The 13,879-nt window shown below is 49.4% G+C and overlaps 1 long non-coding RNA gene across 1 annotated transcript in view; it reads left to right on the top strand.

Moving 5' to 3' along the window:
* LOC141993499 (uncharacterized) overlaps positions 1-6,002 on the top strand; it is a 173,551-nt gene extending 167,549 nt beyond the window's left edge. Inside the window, exon 5 of the long non-coding RNA XR_012640874.1 lies at positions 5,759-6,002. This is a non-coding gene — a long non-coding RNA (uncharacterized LOC141993499). The remainder of the gene's footprint in view (positions 1-5,758) is intronic.
* The last annotated feature ends 7,877 nt before the right edge of the window (positions 6,003-13,879 follow it).

Raw genomic sequence — 13,879 nt, 5'->3', positions numbered from 1 at the left:
CTGTAAGCTTTGCTAGGAGCTGGGCGGGGACCCACCATCTGAATGGAGTGTGTCATTCTATCAGTGAGCCCTGGTCTGTTGGAGAATGTTCACTTGTGGTGTTTCAACAACATCAGCAATTTCTTCCTTTGAGGGAGGATCAAACCTTCCCCCATCTCAATGCTCTCAAGAGGCATCTCCTCCTGGCTTTCAGCAACCGTGTAAATCAAAGGAACAGACACTGCCTCTTCCTCAGCACAACAGATCATGTTCACATTCACCTCCCTTTCATGGTAGGCCTTCATTCTGGTGAACTCCTCACCTCCTCCCATACTACTGGAGACTATGGGGTTGACATTAGCCACTGCCGTGCTTGCACCTGGGCTCAAGGTGGTGCTGTTGTGGCTTGGTTCAGCCTGGGTGCTCAGAATAATGGAGTTGGCATTTACCATGGCATTTGGGGTTGCTAGTTTTGGGCTGCTATTCAGGATCGGGCAATCTGGTCTCATGTGGCCAAGCACACCACAGTGATAGCTTTTAATCAGTTTATTCTTGTGGTGAGAGTTCCTACCCTCTTGGCCCCCATGAGCTCCTTTATGAGAGTCAGGGCCAGGTTTATTTTTAAATCCTTCCCTCCTCTTGAACTGGGGGTAATAGTGATTAGTTTTCCCATGGGATTTACACCCTTCCTGAGCCCTGTTTTGGATATGGGCATCCATAATTTCCACAGCCCGTAGGACTGACTCAGGGTCTCTATCACAAACAGCAGCTTTAACATGATCAGGTACAATGTCTAAAAACTGTGCCAAAGTTATTAAGTCCAGCAGTTTTTCAAAAATCCCATAACCCACAACCCACTTTTTAACAAAACCCATGAGTTTATGGGCACATTTGGGTGGCACACTACTGAGAGTAGCAATTCATCACAAATTACTTAGAGCAGGGCAGTTATAGCCCAAGGCTGGGTTTCCTTTACTATTAAGGCACACCAAACCAGCCAAACAGAGAGGACTTCGGTCTCACCCCACTGGCTAACCATAAGTCATACAAACAATTCCCTTAGACACTCCAGTTTCCCAGTATCACCACCAGTGCCGCTCATTATGGGGACGAATGGTTATGAAAACCAAAACCCCAGTAAAAGAAAAATCGTTCTCCCAATCGCAAAGGACCAAGCCCCATATCGAGGTCAATATACAAGTCAGATCTTAATCACAAATCATACTGATGCCAATCCTTTAGAATCTAAAATCCAAAGGTTTATTCATAAAAGAAAGAAATATGGATGAGAGTTGAAATTCGTTAAATAGAATCAATTCAATACCGGGAGGAAGCATGAGCAGGAAAACGCGAAAGGGGAGGGCTCCTGCCCCATACGAAGAAAGCAGGACAAACAGCAAGTTATCTCAAGTGCCCATAAACAAATGCAAGAAGGCTGGGAAACAAGCAGGGAGAACTGGAAGTCCTGGCACAGTCAAGGAATTATGATGTGATTGGAATAACAGAGACTTGGTGGGATAACTCACATGACTGGTGTACTGTCATGGATGGATATAAACTGTTCAGAAAGGACAGGCAGGGCAGAAAAGGTGGGGGAGTTGCATTGTATGTAAGAGAGCAGTATGACTGCTCAGAACTCCGGTATGAAATTGCAGAAAAACCTGAGTGTCTCTGGATTAAGTTTAGAAGCATGAGCAACAAGGGTGATGTCGTGGTGGGAGTCTGCTATAGACCACCGGATCTGGGGGATGAGGTGGACGAGGCTTTCTTCCAGCAACAACAGAAGTTACTAGATCGCAGGCTCTGGTTCTTATGGGAGACTTCAATCACCCTGATATCTCCTGGGAGAGCAATATAGCAGTACACAGACAATCCAAGAAGTTTTTGGAAAGTGTAGGGGACAATTTCCTGGTGCAAGTGCTGGAGGAACCAACTAGGGGCAGAGCTCTTCTTGACCTGCTGCTCACAAACAGAGAAGAATTAGTAGGGGAAGCTAAAGTGGATGGGAACCTGGGAGGCAGTGACCATGAGATGGTCGAGTTCAGGATCCTGACACAAGGAAGAAAGGAGAGCAGCAGAATACGGACCCTGGACTTCAGAAAAGCAGACTTTGACAACCTCAGGGAAATGATGGGCAGGATCCCCTGGAAGAACAACATGAGGGGGAAAGGAGTCCAGGAGAGCTGGCTGTATTTTAAAGAATCCTCATTGAGGTTATAGGGACAAACCATCCGGATGTGTAGAAAGAATAGTAAATGTGGCAGGTGATCAGCTTGGCTTAACAGTGAAATCCTTGCTGACCTTAAACACAAAAAGGAAGCTTACAAGAAGTGGAAGATTGGACAAATGACCAGGGAAGAGTATAAAAATATTGCTTGGGCATGCAGGAGTGAAATCAGAAGGCCAAATCACACCTGGAGGTGCAACTAGCAAGAGACGTTAAGAGTAACAAGAAGGGTTTCTTCAGGTATGTTAGCAACAAGAAGAAAGTGAAGGAAAGTGTGGGCCCCTTACTGAATGAGGGAGGCAACCTAGTGACAGAGGACGTGGAAAAAGCTAATGTACTCAATGCTTTTTTTGCCTCTATCTTCACGAACAAGGTCAGCTCCCAGACTGCTGCACTGGGCAGCACAGCATGGGGAGGAGGTGACCAGCCCTCTGTGAAGAAACAAGTGGTTCGGGACTATTTAGAAAAGCTGGACGAGCACAAGTCCATGGGGCCGGCTGCGCTACATCCGAGAGTGCTAAAGGAGTTGGCGGATGTGATTGCAGAGCCATTGGCCATTATCTTTGAAAACTCATGGCGATCCGGGGAAGTCCCGGACGACTGGAAAAAGGCTAATGTAGTGCCCATCTTTAAAAAAGGGAAGAAGGAGGATCCTGGGAACTATAGGCCAGTCAGCCTCACCTCAGTCCCTGGAAAAATCATGGAGCAGGTCCTCAAGGAATCGATTCTGAAGCACTTAGAGGAGAGGAAAGTGATCAGGAACAGTCAGCATGGATTCACCAAGGGCAAGTCATGCCTGACTAATCTAATTGCCTTCTATGATGAGATAACTGGCTCTGTGGATGAGGGGAAAGCAGTGGTCATGTTGTTCCTTGACTTTAGCAAAGCTTTTGACATGGTCTTCCAGAGTATTCGTGCCAGCAAGAATAAAGAAGTATGGGCTGGATGAATGAACTATAAGGTGGATAGAAAGTTGGCTAGATTGTCGGTCTCAATGGGTACTGATCAATGGCTCCATGTCTAGTTTGCAGCCGGTATCAAGTGGAGTGCCCCAAGGGTTAGTCCTCGGGCCAGTTTTGTTCAATATCTTCATAAATGATCTGGAGGATGGTGTGGATTGCACCCTCAGCAAGTTTGCAGATGACACTAAACTGGGAGGAGAGGTAGATACGCTGGAGGGTAGGGATAGGATACAGAGGGCCCTAGACAAATTAAAGGATTGGGCCAAAAGAAATCTGATGAGGTTCAACAAGGACAACTGCAGAGTCCTGCACTTAGGACGGAAGAATCCCATGCACTGCTACAGACTAGGGACCGAATGGCTAGGCAGCAGTTCTCCGGAAAAGGACCTAGGGGTTACAGTGGACAAGAAGCTGGATATGAGTGAACAGTGTGCCCTTGTTGCCAAGAAGGCCAATGGCATTTTGGGCTGTATAAGTAGGGGCATTGCCAGCAGATCGAGGGGCGTGATCATTCCCTTCTATTTGACATTGGTGAAGCCTCATCTGGAGTACTGTGTCCAGTTTTGGGCCCCACACTACAAGAAGGATGTGGAAAAATTGGAAAGCGTCCAGCAGAGGGCAACAAAAATGATTAGGGGACTGGAACACATGACTTATGAGGAGAGGCTGAGGGAACTGGGATTGTTTAGTCTGCGGAAGAGAAGAATGAGGGGGGATTTGATAGCTGCTTTCCACTACCTGAAAGGGGGTTCCAAAGAGGATGGATCTAGACTCTTCTCAGTGGTACCAGATGACAGAACGAGGAGTAATAGTCTCAAGTTGCAGTGGCGGAGATTTAGGTTGGATACTGGAAAAACTTTTTCACTAGGAAGGTGGTGAAACACTGGAATGCGTTACCTAGGGAGGTTGTGGAATCTCTTTCCTGAGAAGTTTTTAAGGTCAGGCTTGACAAAGCCCTGGCTGGGATGATTTAGTTGGGGATTGGTCCTGCTTTGAGCAGGGTGTTGGACTAGATGTCCTCCTGAGGTCCCTTCCAACCCTGATATTCTATGATTCTATGAATTCCATACAATAATGGCAAAGTTCTTGGTTCAGGCTTGTAGCAGTGATGGAATAAACTGCAGGTTCAAATCAAGTCTCTGGAGTACATCCACAGCTTGGATGGGTCATTCAGTCCTTTGTTCAGAGCTTCAGTTTGTAGCAAAGTTACTCCAGAGGTAAGAAGCAGGATTGAAGACAAAATGGAGGGGTTTCCAGGGCCTTTTATATCCTCTGCCATGTGGAAGGACATCCCTTTGTTCTTACTGTGGAAATCACAGCAGCAAGATGGAGTTTGGAGTCACATGGGCAAGTCACATGTCCATGCATGACTCAGTTCTTTACAGGCCAACGCTATTGTTTACAGGCTAGTTTGAACGTTCCCAGGAAAGCACAGATGTGGATTGGCATCTCCCAAAGTCCATTGTCAGTTAACTGTTTCTTGATTGTCACTTATAGTCTTTTCTCAAGAAGCTGACCAATGCTTCACTGAGGCTCCTTAGAATCAAACATATTGAGATACAAGTACATAGCCAATATTTATAACTCCAAATAGAAAAATGAGATATGCATACAGATAGCATAATTATAACCAGCAAACCGTAACCTTTTCATAGACACCTCACACGACAACCTTTGTACAATATTTGGTGTCACTATATGACCTTGGTTGCAACAATGATCTATACAATCAGAGTTAATGTCAAGAACATCACACCCCTCTTGGGCTAGTTGTATGCTCTGGCGATAGAGCCCTTCCTCTGTCTCCTCTGCCGGAGGTTGACGGGGTTGGTGCTTTGGGAGCCGGAGCTGCAGCTGGTCCTGTTGGTGTATGCCGATGACTTGGTCCTTGTGGTCCAGGACACAGGCAACCTGGTGCGGTTGGAGGCCTGCCAGGCCATCTACTCAGCGGCCTCCTCTGCCTGGGTCACCTGGGTCACCTGAGCTCTGGCCTGGTGGTCGGGGACGGGTGGCAGGTGAGCTCCCTCCCACCCACACTTCAAGCCATTCAGTGGAGCGCAGGTCCACTGCTCTCTCTTGGCATTTACCTTTCTTCCACATATCCTTCACCACCGGAGAACGGGCAGGATTTGGAGGCCAGGGTGGGTGAGTGGCTGTGGAGATGGACAGGACTGCTCTGGTGCCTCTCCCTGTGGGGGAGGGCACTGGTACTGAACCAACTAGTCCTGTCCATGGCACCGGTTCAACACTCTGATTCTGGCCAGGCTCCAGAGGGTAGCTCTGGAATTCTTCTGGCCAGGACTGCACTGGATCTCTGCAGGGGTCTTGAGTCTTCCCCTGGAGGAGGGAGGACAGGGCCTGGTCTGCCTCCGCAGCCAGGTCCGTGTCTTCTGCCTCCAGGCCCTGCAGAGACTCCTTTATGGTGCAGGTAGTTCGGCATGGAGCAGGTTGGCACACGCCTTCCTCTGCTGCCTCTGAGAGCTCTGATATGATCTGTATGTTATGTATAACCTGTATGCTCAAAAGATCTGTTACACCTTCCCCCCACCCCCTGCTTTTGTCTCCTCTCCCTCTTTGAATACCTGTGAAGTGGCTTTCCCCTTCCTCCTGGAATGCTTGTGGGATGAATGGGCTGCTTCAGCAGCTGGAAGATCAGAAGAGCTCCCAGGTAGACAAGGTGTCTGGCACCCTAATCAGGCAGCGATCACAGGCCGAATGCATGGACACTGCATGGACACTGCCCAAGGTGGAGTGTGACCAACCAGATGTGGCCAAGTCATCTCCATGAGGTGCAGGTCCTTAAAAGGGGAAGGGGCCATGTGCTCAGGAGTGCACTCACAAGCTTGTATCTCCCGTGAAGGCTCTTCGCCTGGACTGCGTGGCCAGTGGTTCGCTGCATTGCATTTCATCGTGCCTCAGGAAGACTTACCTTCATCCCACCATCCATTGCTGTGCTGTGGGACACTTACCTTAAAGGATCCTGACATTTCCAGTGCCATGCCTGTCCTGGGAGCATGAGTATGCGAGCGTGAGTGTGATCCACACGCACACGTCTTTTGAGCTTAGTTATCAGTATAATAAATATGCTGCTTTCTGCCAAACTCTGGTGGGTCATTAGTCCTCCCTAAGCTTACTAGCTGGCCCAATTTCAGGAAACATTACTGGTGGAGAAGGCAGGCAGCTTAGTGAAGGATTTGACCCAAGAGTAGGGGTCCCCTGGTGCCCCCCCGCCCCCCAGGTAGTCTCTTGAGCAGGTCCGGCTCGAGCCTGCATGAAAAAATGGTAGGCTAGCAACCCACTGCAGAGAGAAAAGGACACCGTTACTAAGCATGCCACTGTGGGGCAAGGGGAAGAAAAAGGCAAAGCAGCCCAAGCAAGAAGACACCCCACCTTGGGGAGTGGTGCCACCACCCAGGGTATTGTTAGAAGGGCTCCAAAAAAAAGGGGCAGACCCCTGGATGCCAGGGGCGGTTCCACCTGGGAGTACAATTCCTGAACTAGAGCTCATGTTGGATAAATATGTACTTATATACGGTCCTGATAAGGGGGGACTGGATCATGCAGCCGCCTGGCTGCTGTGGCAAGCAGGCTGGCAATGGCAGGCAGCAAAGAGTCAGCTCGCCACTGAAATAGATTCACTCAAGGACCGATGTAATGAGTTGGAGAAGGAACGGGATATGTGGAAGGCGCAGGCTTTGACTGCTAACACCCAGGATTCTTCCCTCTCTGTGGCCGCAGTACAGGAGGCGGCAGGAGAGGAGGAGCAGGAGCGGGTGGAAGTAGAGAATGCCACTTTGAGCCAGGCAGTTACCTGCCTGAAGGATCTGTCCTGAAGGGGTTCACCTGGGAGAACAGGGTCCGGGGGGCTTATTCTGCCCGGGTCACCACCATTGGGGTGAAAGCCCACGGAGGTGCAGGACCATATGATAATTGGGACAGAGATATTTGGTATGATCTGGATCCCCCGGATCCGGACCCCAGATGTCCGGACCCCAGGAACCGTGTTGCGGCCGTCTGGAAGGTGGTCTGAAACTATGGGCCTGTGCCCGCAGTGGGTGGGGCAGCCCCAATTACCGGACACACTGTGTCAGAGACCGAGTTGACTCCTGCGCAAGCAATAGAGTTAGCAAAACCCTGGGTGGCATAGATAATACCCCGGAGGAAAAATGGGTACCCCGCGGACAACTCAAACGAGCAGGGTCTGTCGTGGTGGGAGCACTGTGCTAATTTGTTTCTAAGCTTTTATCTTTCAGCCTCTGAACCAGAACATCAGGAGAGCTGGTGCCAGCTGAACAGTTATAGAAATACCATGGTTATAGTGTCGTGACAAAGTCTGTGTTCAGTGTTCTGTGTTGCATGTTCTGTGTCTGTCTCTGGTGGGTGTCCTGTACTGGGTTTCCTGTACTAGCATTCGGTCCAGAGAGGTGGGGGATACTACATTAGACAGGGTAAATGCCTTTTTCTCTCTCTATTTCCCCCGTCTCCAATCAAATTATTAATCACATCCACCTCTGTCCAAAAGACTTTGGTCCCCAATGAAACAGGTTTATTTTTGTTAGGTTCTCTAATATTCATTTTGTTGTTGAGTTTTGTTATTGATACATTTTCTTGTATTGTTAATTCCACACTTTCCTCTATGCACCCTGGTTCTACTTCCCCAAGCCCTGAAGTAGAACCATCATCGGCCCCCATAACCTGTAACATGCACTATCACCCCCAGTGGGATTTTTGACCTTGGCCCGTAATTGTAGGGCCCCATCTTTCAGGTCTTGGATTTGTTCCCCCAGTCGCCCCCCACCCCTAGATGTCTTGAGAACAATTGTTAGTAATAGGGGATTCTGCAACATTTTAGCAACTAAATGTTAGTTTAAGTATCAGCAATTTCACCATGTTCTCTGTTACTATGTATCTTCCAAATCAATTTAACCTTGCATGACAACTATGGTACTCCTACAAATCTTATTTGTTGTGTGTATTTAAGGGTTAGGGTTGACTTTTATTGTTTGATGGCTATTGCAGCATCAAACTTGGGCCTCATTTTTTGTCAATGTACCCAATTATTGTAATGGTGATGGTTTTATTGCATTCCCAGTTATTATGATTGTGATTGTTTGCATTTGTGTTTATATTATATCTGATGTTTAGTCAATTGTAATGGTTTTAGTTATATTCACCTGGTTATGATTGTTTGGTTTGTTTGCAACAGACCACCTATGCCCTACAACAACTACTACTCTAATTATCATAGATCAAGGGGCGGAGTGTTGTAGGAGCAGCAGTGATCTGTATGCTCTGTATAACCTGTATGCTCAAAAGCTCTGTTAGACCTTCCCCCCCACTTTTGTCTCCTCCCCTCTTTGAATACCTGTGAAGTGGCTTTCCCCTTCCCACTCCCTCCTGGAATGCTTGTGGGATGAATGGGCTGCTTGAGCATCTGGAAGATCAGAAGAGCTCCCAGGCAGACAAGGTGTCTGGCACTCTGATTAGGCTGCGATCACATATGCAATGCATGGACACTGTCCAAGGTGGAGTGTGACCAACCAGACTCAGCCAAGTCATCTCTAGTCACAGGCCATGAAGAACAGGTCCGTAAAAGGGGAAGGGGCCACGTGCTCAGGAGTGCACTCACAAGCTTGTACCTCCCATGAAGACCCTTCACCCGGACTGCCTGGCGAGTGGTTCACCGTGTTGCATTCCATTGTGCCCCGGGAAAACTTACCTTCATCCCACCGTCCATTGCTGCACTGTGGGACACTTACCTTGAAGGATCCTGACATCTCCAGTGCTGTGCTTGTCCTGGGAGTGTGAGTATGTGAGTGTGAGTGTGACCCTTCCCCCTCTTCTTTTAAGCTTAGCTATCGGTATAATAAATGTGCCGCTTTCTGCCAAACTCTGGTGGGTCATAGGTTCTCCCCAAGCTTACTAGCTGGCACAATTTTGGGTAACAGGTAAGCAGTTGCGCAGGGAGGGAACTAGTACTGAACCAACTAGTCCTGTCTATGCTCTGGCACTGGCTCAACACTCTGAGCCCAGCCCCAGGGATTCTGGCCCAGCTCCAGAGGGTAGCTCTGGAATTCTTCTGGCCAGGATTGCACTCGGTCTCTGCAGGGGTCTTGAGTCTTCCCCTGGAGGAGGGAGGACAGGGCCTGGTCTGCCTTCGTAGCCAGGTCCATGTCTTCCACCTCCAGGCCCTGTGGAGACTCCTTTATGGTACAGGTAGTTCGGCATGGAGCACGTTGGCGCATGCCTTCCTCTGCCACCTCTGAGGGCTCCGATATGACCGGCAGCTCTTTTTCCTCCACCCGAGGGGTCTTCCGCAAGACCTCTCCAAGCTTCCAGTCTTCTACCAGGACCTTTTTTAGACCTGGAAGCTGTTCTTGGTGACCAGGTCCATGGCGGCCACCGAGGGGGCGGACCTCCTCGGTGCACCAGCGGTTGGTCCTGGTAGAAGCCACCAGAATCAGAGGCCTCCTGGACTACGACAGGGGGAACTGGGTGGATCCCCGTGCACTCGATCGGCCCATAGGGCTATCCACCCTCCTGACCCCCCTGCACATGCTCTAGGAGATGGGGGATGCCTCGTTGCCCACTTCTTTCATTTTCCTGTAGCAGGCACTGCAAGAGGGAGCTCCCCACCCACCCCTCACCCCAGGCCCTCCTGACCTTTTTATCGGGCCCCTGTTCCACAAGCCTCCCCTGGGTACCCACCCTTTTGTAATCCTAGCTGGCTGCATACCCTGCAGCCAGTCAGCTTTTGAACTGCGCCTAGGGATCAACTGTACACATTTGTGCTCCCCATGTTGCATTTCCTCACCCTCGTGTCCCAAATGGTGGGACTACTTACCACCTGTAGAGGGTGAGGAGCCCCGGTGGGCCAGCCTCTAATCCACCTTGGTCCCATGGCCTGCCGGGGACATCGGTTGGCAGCTGCTTGATGGAGCCATGAGCACAGGCATGTATTTGACGCGGTTCACTCCCATTCCTGAGGCCTGCCCCTTCTGTGGCGTGAGGGAGAACCTGGCGCGCGCCTACCTTGAATGCGCCAGGTTGCAGCCCCTATTCCGGCTCCTCCAGAACCTCTTCCTGAGATTCTGACTGTACTGTTCCTCACATCTGTTCATTTTTGCACACCCTATCCATGGCCCCATGAAGTCGGGAGACCTCCTCATCAACCTCCTCCTGGCCCTGGCCAAGGTCGCCATTTACAATACCAGGAGGAGGATGCTGGACGAGGGGGTGCTCTGTGACTGTGGGGCCTATATCCAGTCTTGCCTAGTCTCACGCCTTCAGGCATAGTTCCGCTGGGCAGCGTCTACTGGCTCCCTAGACTCCTTTGAGGAGCAGTGGGTGCAGGATCCTCTGCTCAGTGTCCCCATCTGGATCCCTCATGTTGAACCTCTGACCACCACTCCTGACCCTGGTTTTCATTAGTTTGTCCCAAGTACTCATTTGGTTCCCAGGTCCAGTGTTCCCTCTCATTAGGCTCGGGGAGGGGCCTTTAGATGTGGCTGGGCTTGCGCCCACCCACCTCCCAGGATTTCCAATAAGGCCTCACTACAGATCCCAATCCACAGTTTGAGAACTGCTGAACAGGGCCGTCCCTTGGGGGTGCAGGGCCCAGGGCCTATATGGGGCCCCCCCCTTAACATTTTTGATACAGGTGAAATCTGGTTACAGTGAACTTCAAGGGCAGCTTGGGGTGATAGCTGGGGGAAGAGGAACTCCAAGTGGTCCTTTTCCCTGGTTCTTTGTTAAAGCACTTGGTGGTGGCAGCATACCCTAGTCCAAGGGCAAAGATATTGAGCCTTGGGGAAGTTTTTAACCTAAGCTGGTAGAAAAAAGCTTAGGGGGTCTTTCATGCGGGTCCGCACATCTGTACCCCAAAGTTCAGAGTGGGGAAGGAACCTTGACATGGTGGCAGAGCAGTGGGATCATTTTGAACCAGAGATCATTTTGAACCAAAAGCACACACCTGAAGAGGTTTGAGGGTTTTTTTAACTGAAAGCAGTTAGAGTTTTTTCTGTCCCTTTGCCAGGAGGCAGAGGTGTTAGTGGTTTTAACAAAAGGATTTTCTGTAGGCTGGGAACAGCTATCAGAGACAAAGGTATCAGGTTACAGCACAGTAAATTTTACAAGCCAGGGTTTTTGGTTTTTTTTCTAACTCTCAGGTATAGCTACGTTAAAAACAGAGAGGCTAGGATGACAGAAAGCAATGCCCAGCAGAAACTGGAGTTAGCCAGACTGGAAGCAGAAGAGAAAGAAAAGGAACACCGGAGACTGGTCGAATTAAAATGACTCAATAAGGAGGTGGAGGAGGCTGCCCAGCAGAGAGCTATGGAGTCAGCGAAAGAGGCAAAGAAAGCCCAGGAGGCTGCCCACCAGAGAGCTATGGAGGCAAAAGAAAAAGAAATGGAGGAGAGGGAAAAAGAGAGGAAGCATGCACTGGAGATAGAGAAGGCAAGGGCTCAGCAGAATATACCCAATAACCCTAACAATCCTTCCCCAACAATCCACAAATGGGAGCAACTATGTCCACAGTATAATGAATCCAGTGATATTGCTGAATATTTTCTCACCTTTGAGAGACTGTGAAAACTCCATAAAATTCCTGACAGGTTTCAGAGTAGCAGCCTTGTTAGTCTGTATTCGCAAAAAGAAAAGGAGTACTTGTGGCATCTTAGAGACTAACAAATTTATTTGAGCATAAGCTTTCGTGAGCTACAGCTCCGATGAAGTGAGCTGTAGCTCACGAAAGCTTATGCTCAAATAAATTTGTTAGTCTCTAAGGTGCCACAAGTACTCCTTTTCTTTTTTCATAAAATTCCTGATGCTCACAAGATGACCATATTGGTCGCAAAATTGACTGGAAGAGCTCTGGACATATTCAATAACATGCCTACTGATGAGGCTTCTGACTATGATAAATTCAAGGATTTGGTTTTAAAACAATTTCAAGTTAAACCTGAAACTTTCAGAGTAAAATTTCAAACCCTTAAGAGAGGGCCTGAACTAAGAAATGTGGCTTATGTAAACCAGATGACAGATCTGTTTGATAAATGGCTCAAAGGATGGGATGTAACTAGCTTTGGAGGAATGTGGGATTTGATGATACAGGAGCAATTCCTGAATATGTCCAAGGATGATATAAAACAGTGTTTATGGGATAAGAAAATGGACTCAGTAGCAAGTCTTGCTTCTTATGCTGATCAATACGAGCCATCCCAGACCGCCAGAGAGGCGGGGCAAACTGGAACAAAACAGGTGGAGGGAGGAGAGAGGAACAACCCTGGTCACAGTTTGAGCGCATACCAGAAGGGACACCCTCAGACCACATCCTACTACCGGGGGCAACCCAAAGCCCCAACTACACCCCAAGAAAAACCCCAGACACCTTATCATCTCACCACACCATTCTCCAGCAACCCACCTAGCCCCAGTGACCAGTCAGCTGGACGATGTTTTAAATGTAACGAGCCGGGGCATGTAAAGGCCAACTGCCCCAACAACCCCAACAGATTACAGTTCATTGCACCAGAATCACACCAGAGGTCCTCAGGCCCAGATGCCTTCCAGATACCCTCAGAGCAGAGGGAAACTGTGAGTGTGGGCAGGAAGAAGGCAGTGTGGAGGGACACGGGAGCACAAGTGTCGGCTATCCACGCTTCATTAGTGGACCCCAATTTAATCAACCCAGAGGTCCAAGTGACGATTCAACCCTTCAAGTCAAACTGTTGACTTGCCTACAGCCAAGTTGCCAGTCCAGTACAAGGGCTGGTCAGGAATGTGGACTTTTGCAGTCTATGATGATTATCCCATCCCCATGCTGTTGGGGGAAGACTTGGCCAATCATGTGAAGCTAGCCAAGAGGGTGGGAATGGTCACCCGCAGCCAGGCTAAGCAAGCTGTCACACCTAGCTCTGTTCCGGAGACTTCTAGCAGGATCCAGTCAGAGGTGATGGAACCAAACCCCATGCCAACATCTGCAACAGCAGTAGTGGATCCAGTCCCAGAACTGGAACCGGTGGAACAACCAGCATCAGAACCATTGCCAGCACTGAATCCAGTGCTTGCAACCCCAATACCAGAGGGCCCCACCAAACCTGCACTGGCAACAGCAGATAACCCTACACAAGAGGCTCAGCCGGAGCCTGAACCCCAACTTAGTGCACCAGCGGAGAGCAGTTCACAGTCTACGGAAACAGCCCCATCACCTGCATCGCTTCCAGAGGGATCAAGCCCAGGTCCACAATCCAATGAGGAACCGATGTCTCCAGCACCAAGGGAACGGTTCCAGACCGAACAGGAAGCAGGTGAAAGCCTCCAGGGAGCTTGGATGACAGCACGGAACAACCCACCGCCTCTTAGTTTTTCTAATCGATCCAGCTTTGTTGTAGAAAGAGGACTTTTATACAAGGAAACTTTTTCTGGTGGACACCAGGAAGACTGACATCCTCAAAGACAGTTGGTAGTTCCAACTAAGTACCTGGTAAAGCTCTTAAGCTTAGCCTACGATCATCCTAGTGGCCATGCTGCGGTGAACAGAACCAAAAACCATTTGGGAAAGTCCTTCCACTGGGAGGGAATGGGCAAGGATGTTTCTACCTATGTCCGGTCTTGTCAGGTGTGCCAAAGAGTGGGAAAACCCTAAGACCAGGTCAAAGCCCCTCTACAGCCACTCCCCATCATTAAGGTTCCATTTCAGTGAGTAGCT

The sequence above is a fragment of the Natator depressus genome, chromosome 9, assembly GCF_965152275.1.
Source record: "Natator depressus isolate rNatDep1 chromosome 9, rNatDep2.hap1, whole genome shotgun sequence".
Classification (NCBI taxonomy): domain Eukaryota; kingdom Metazoa; phylum Chordata; order Testudines; family Cheloniidae; genus Natator; species Natator depressus.
This window is presented reverse-complemented; position numbering and strand designations above follow the sequence as displayed.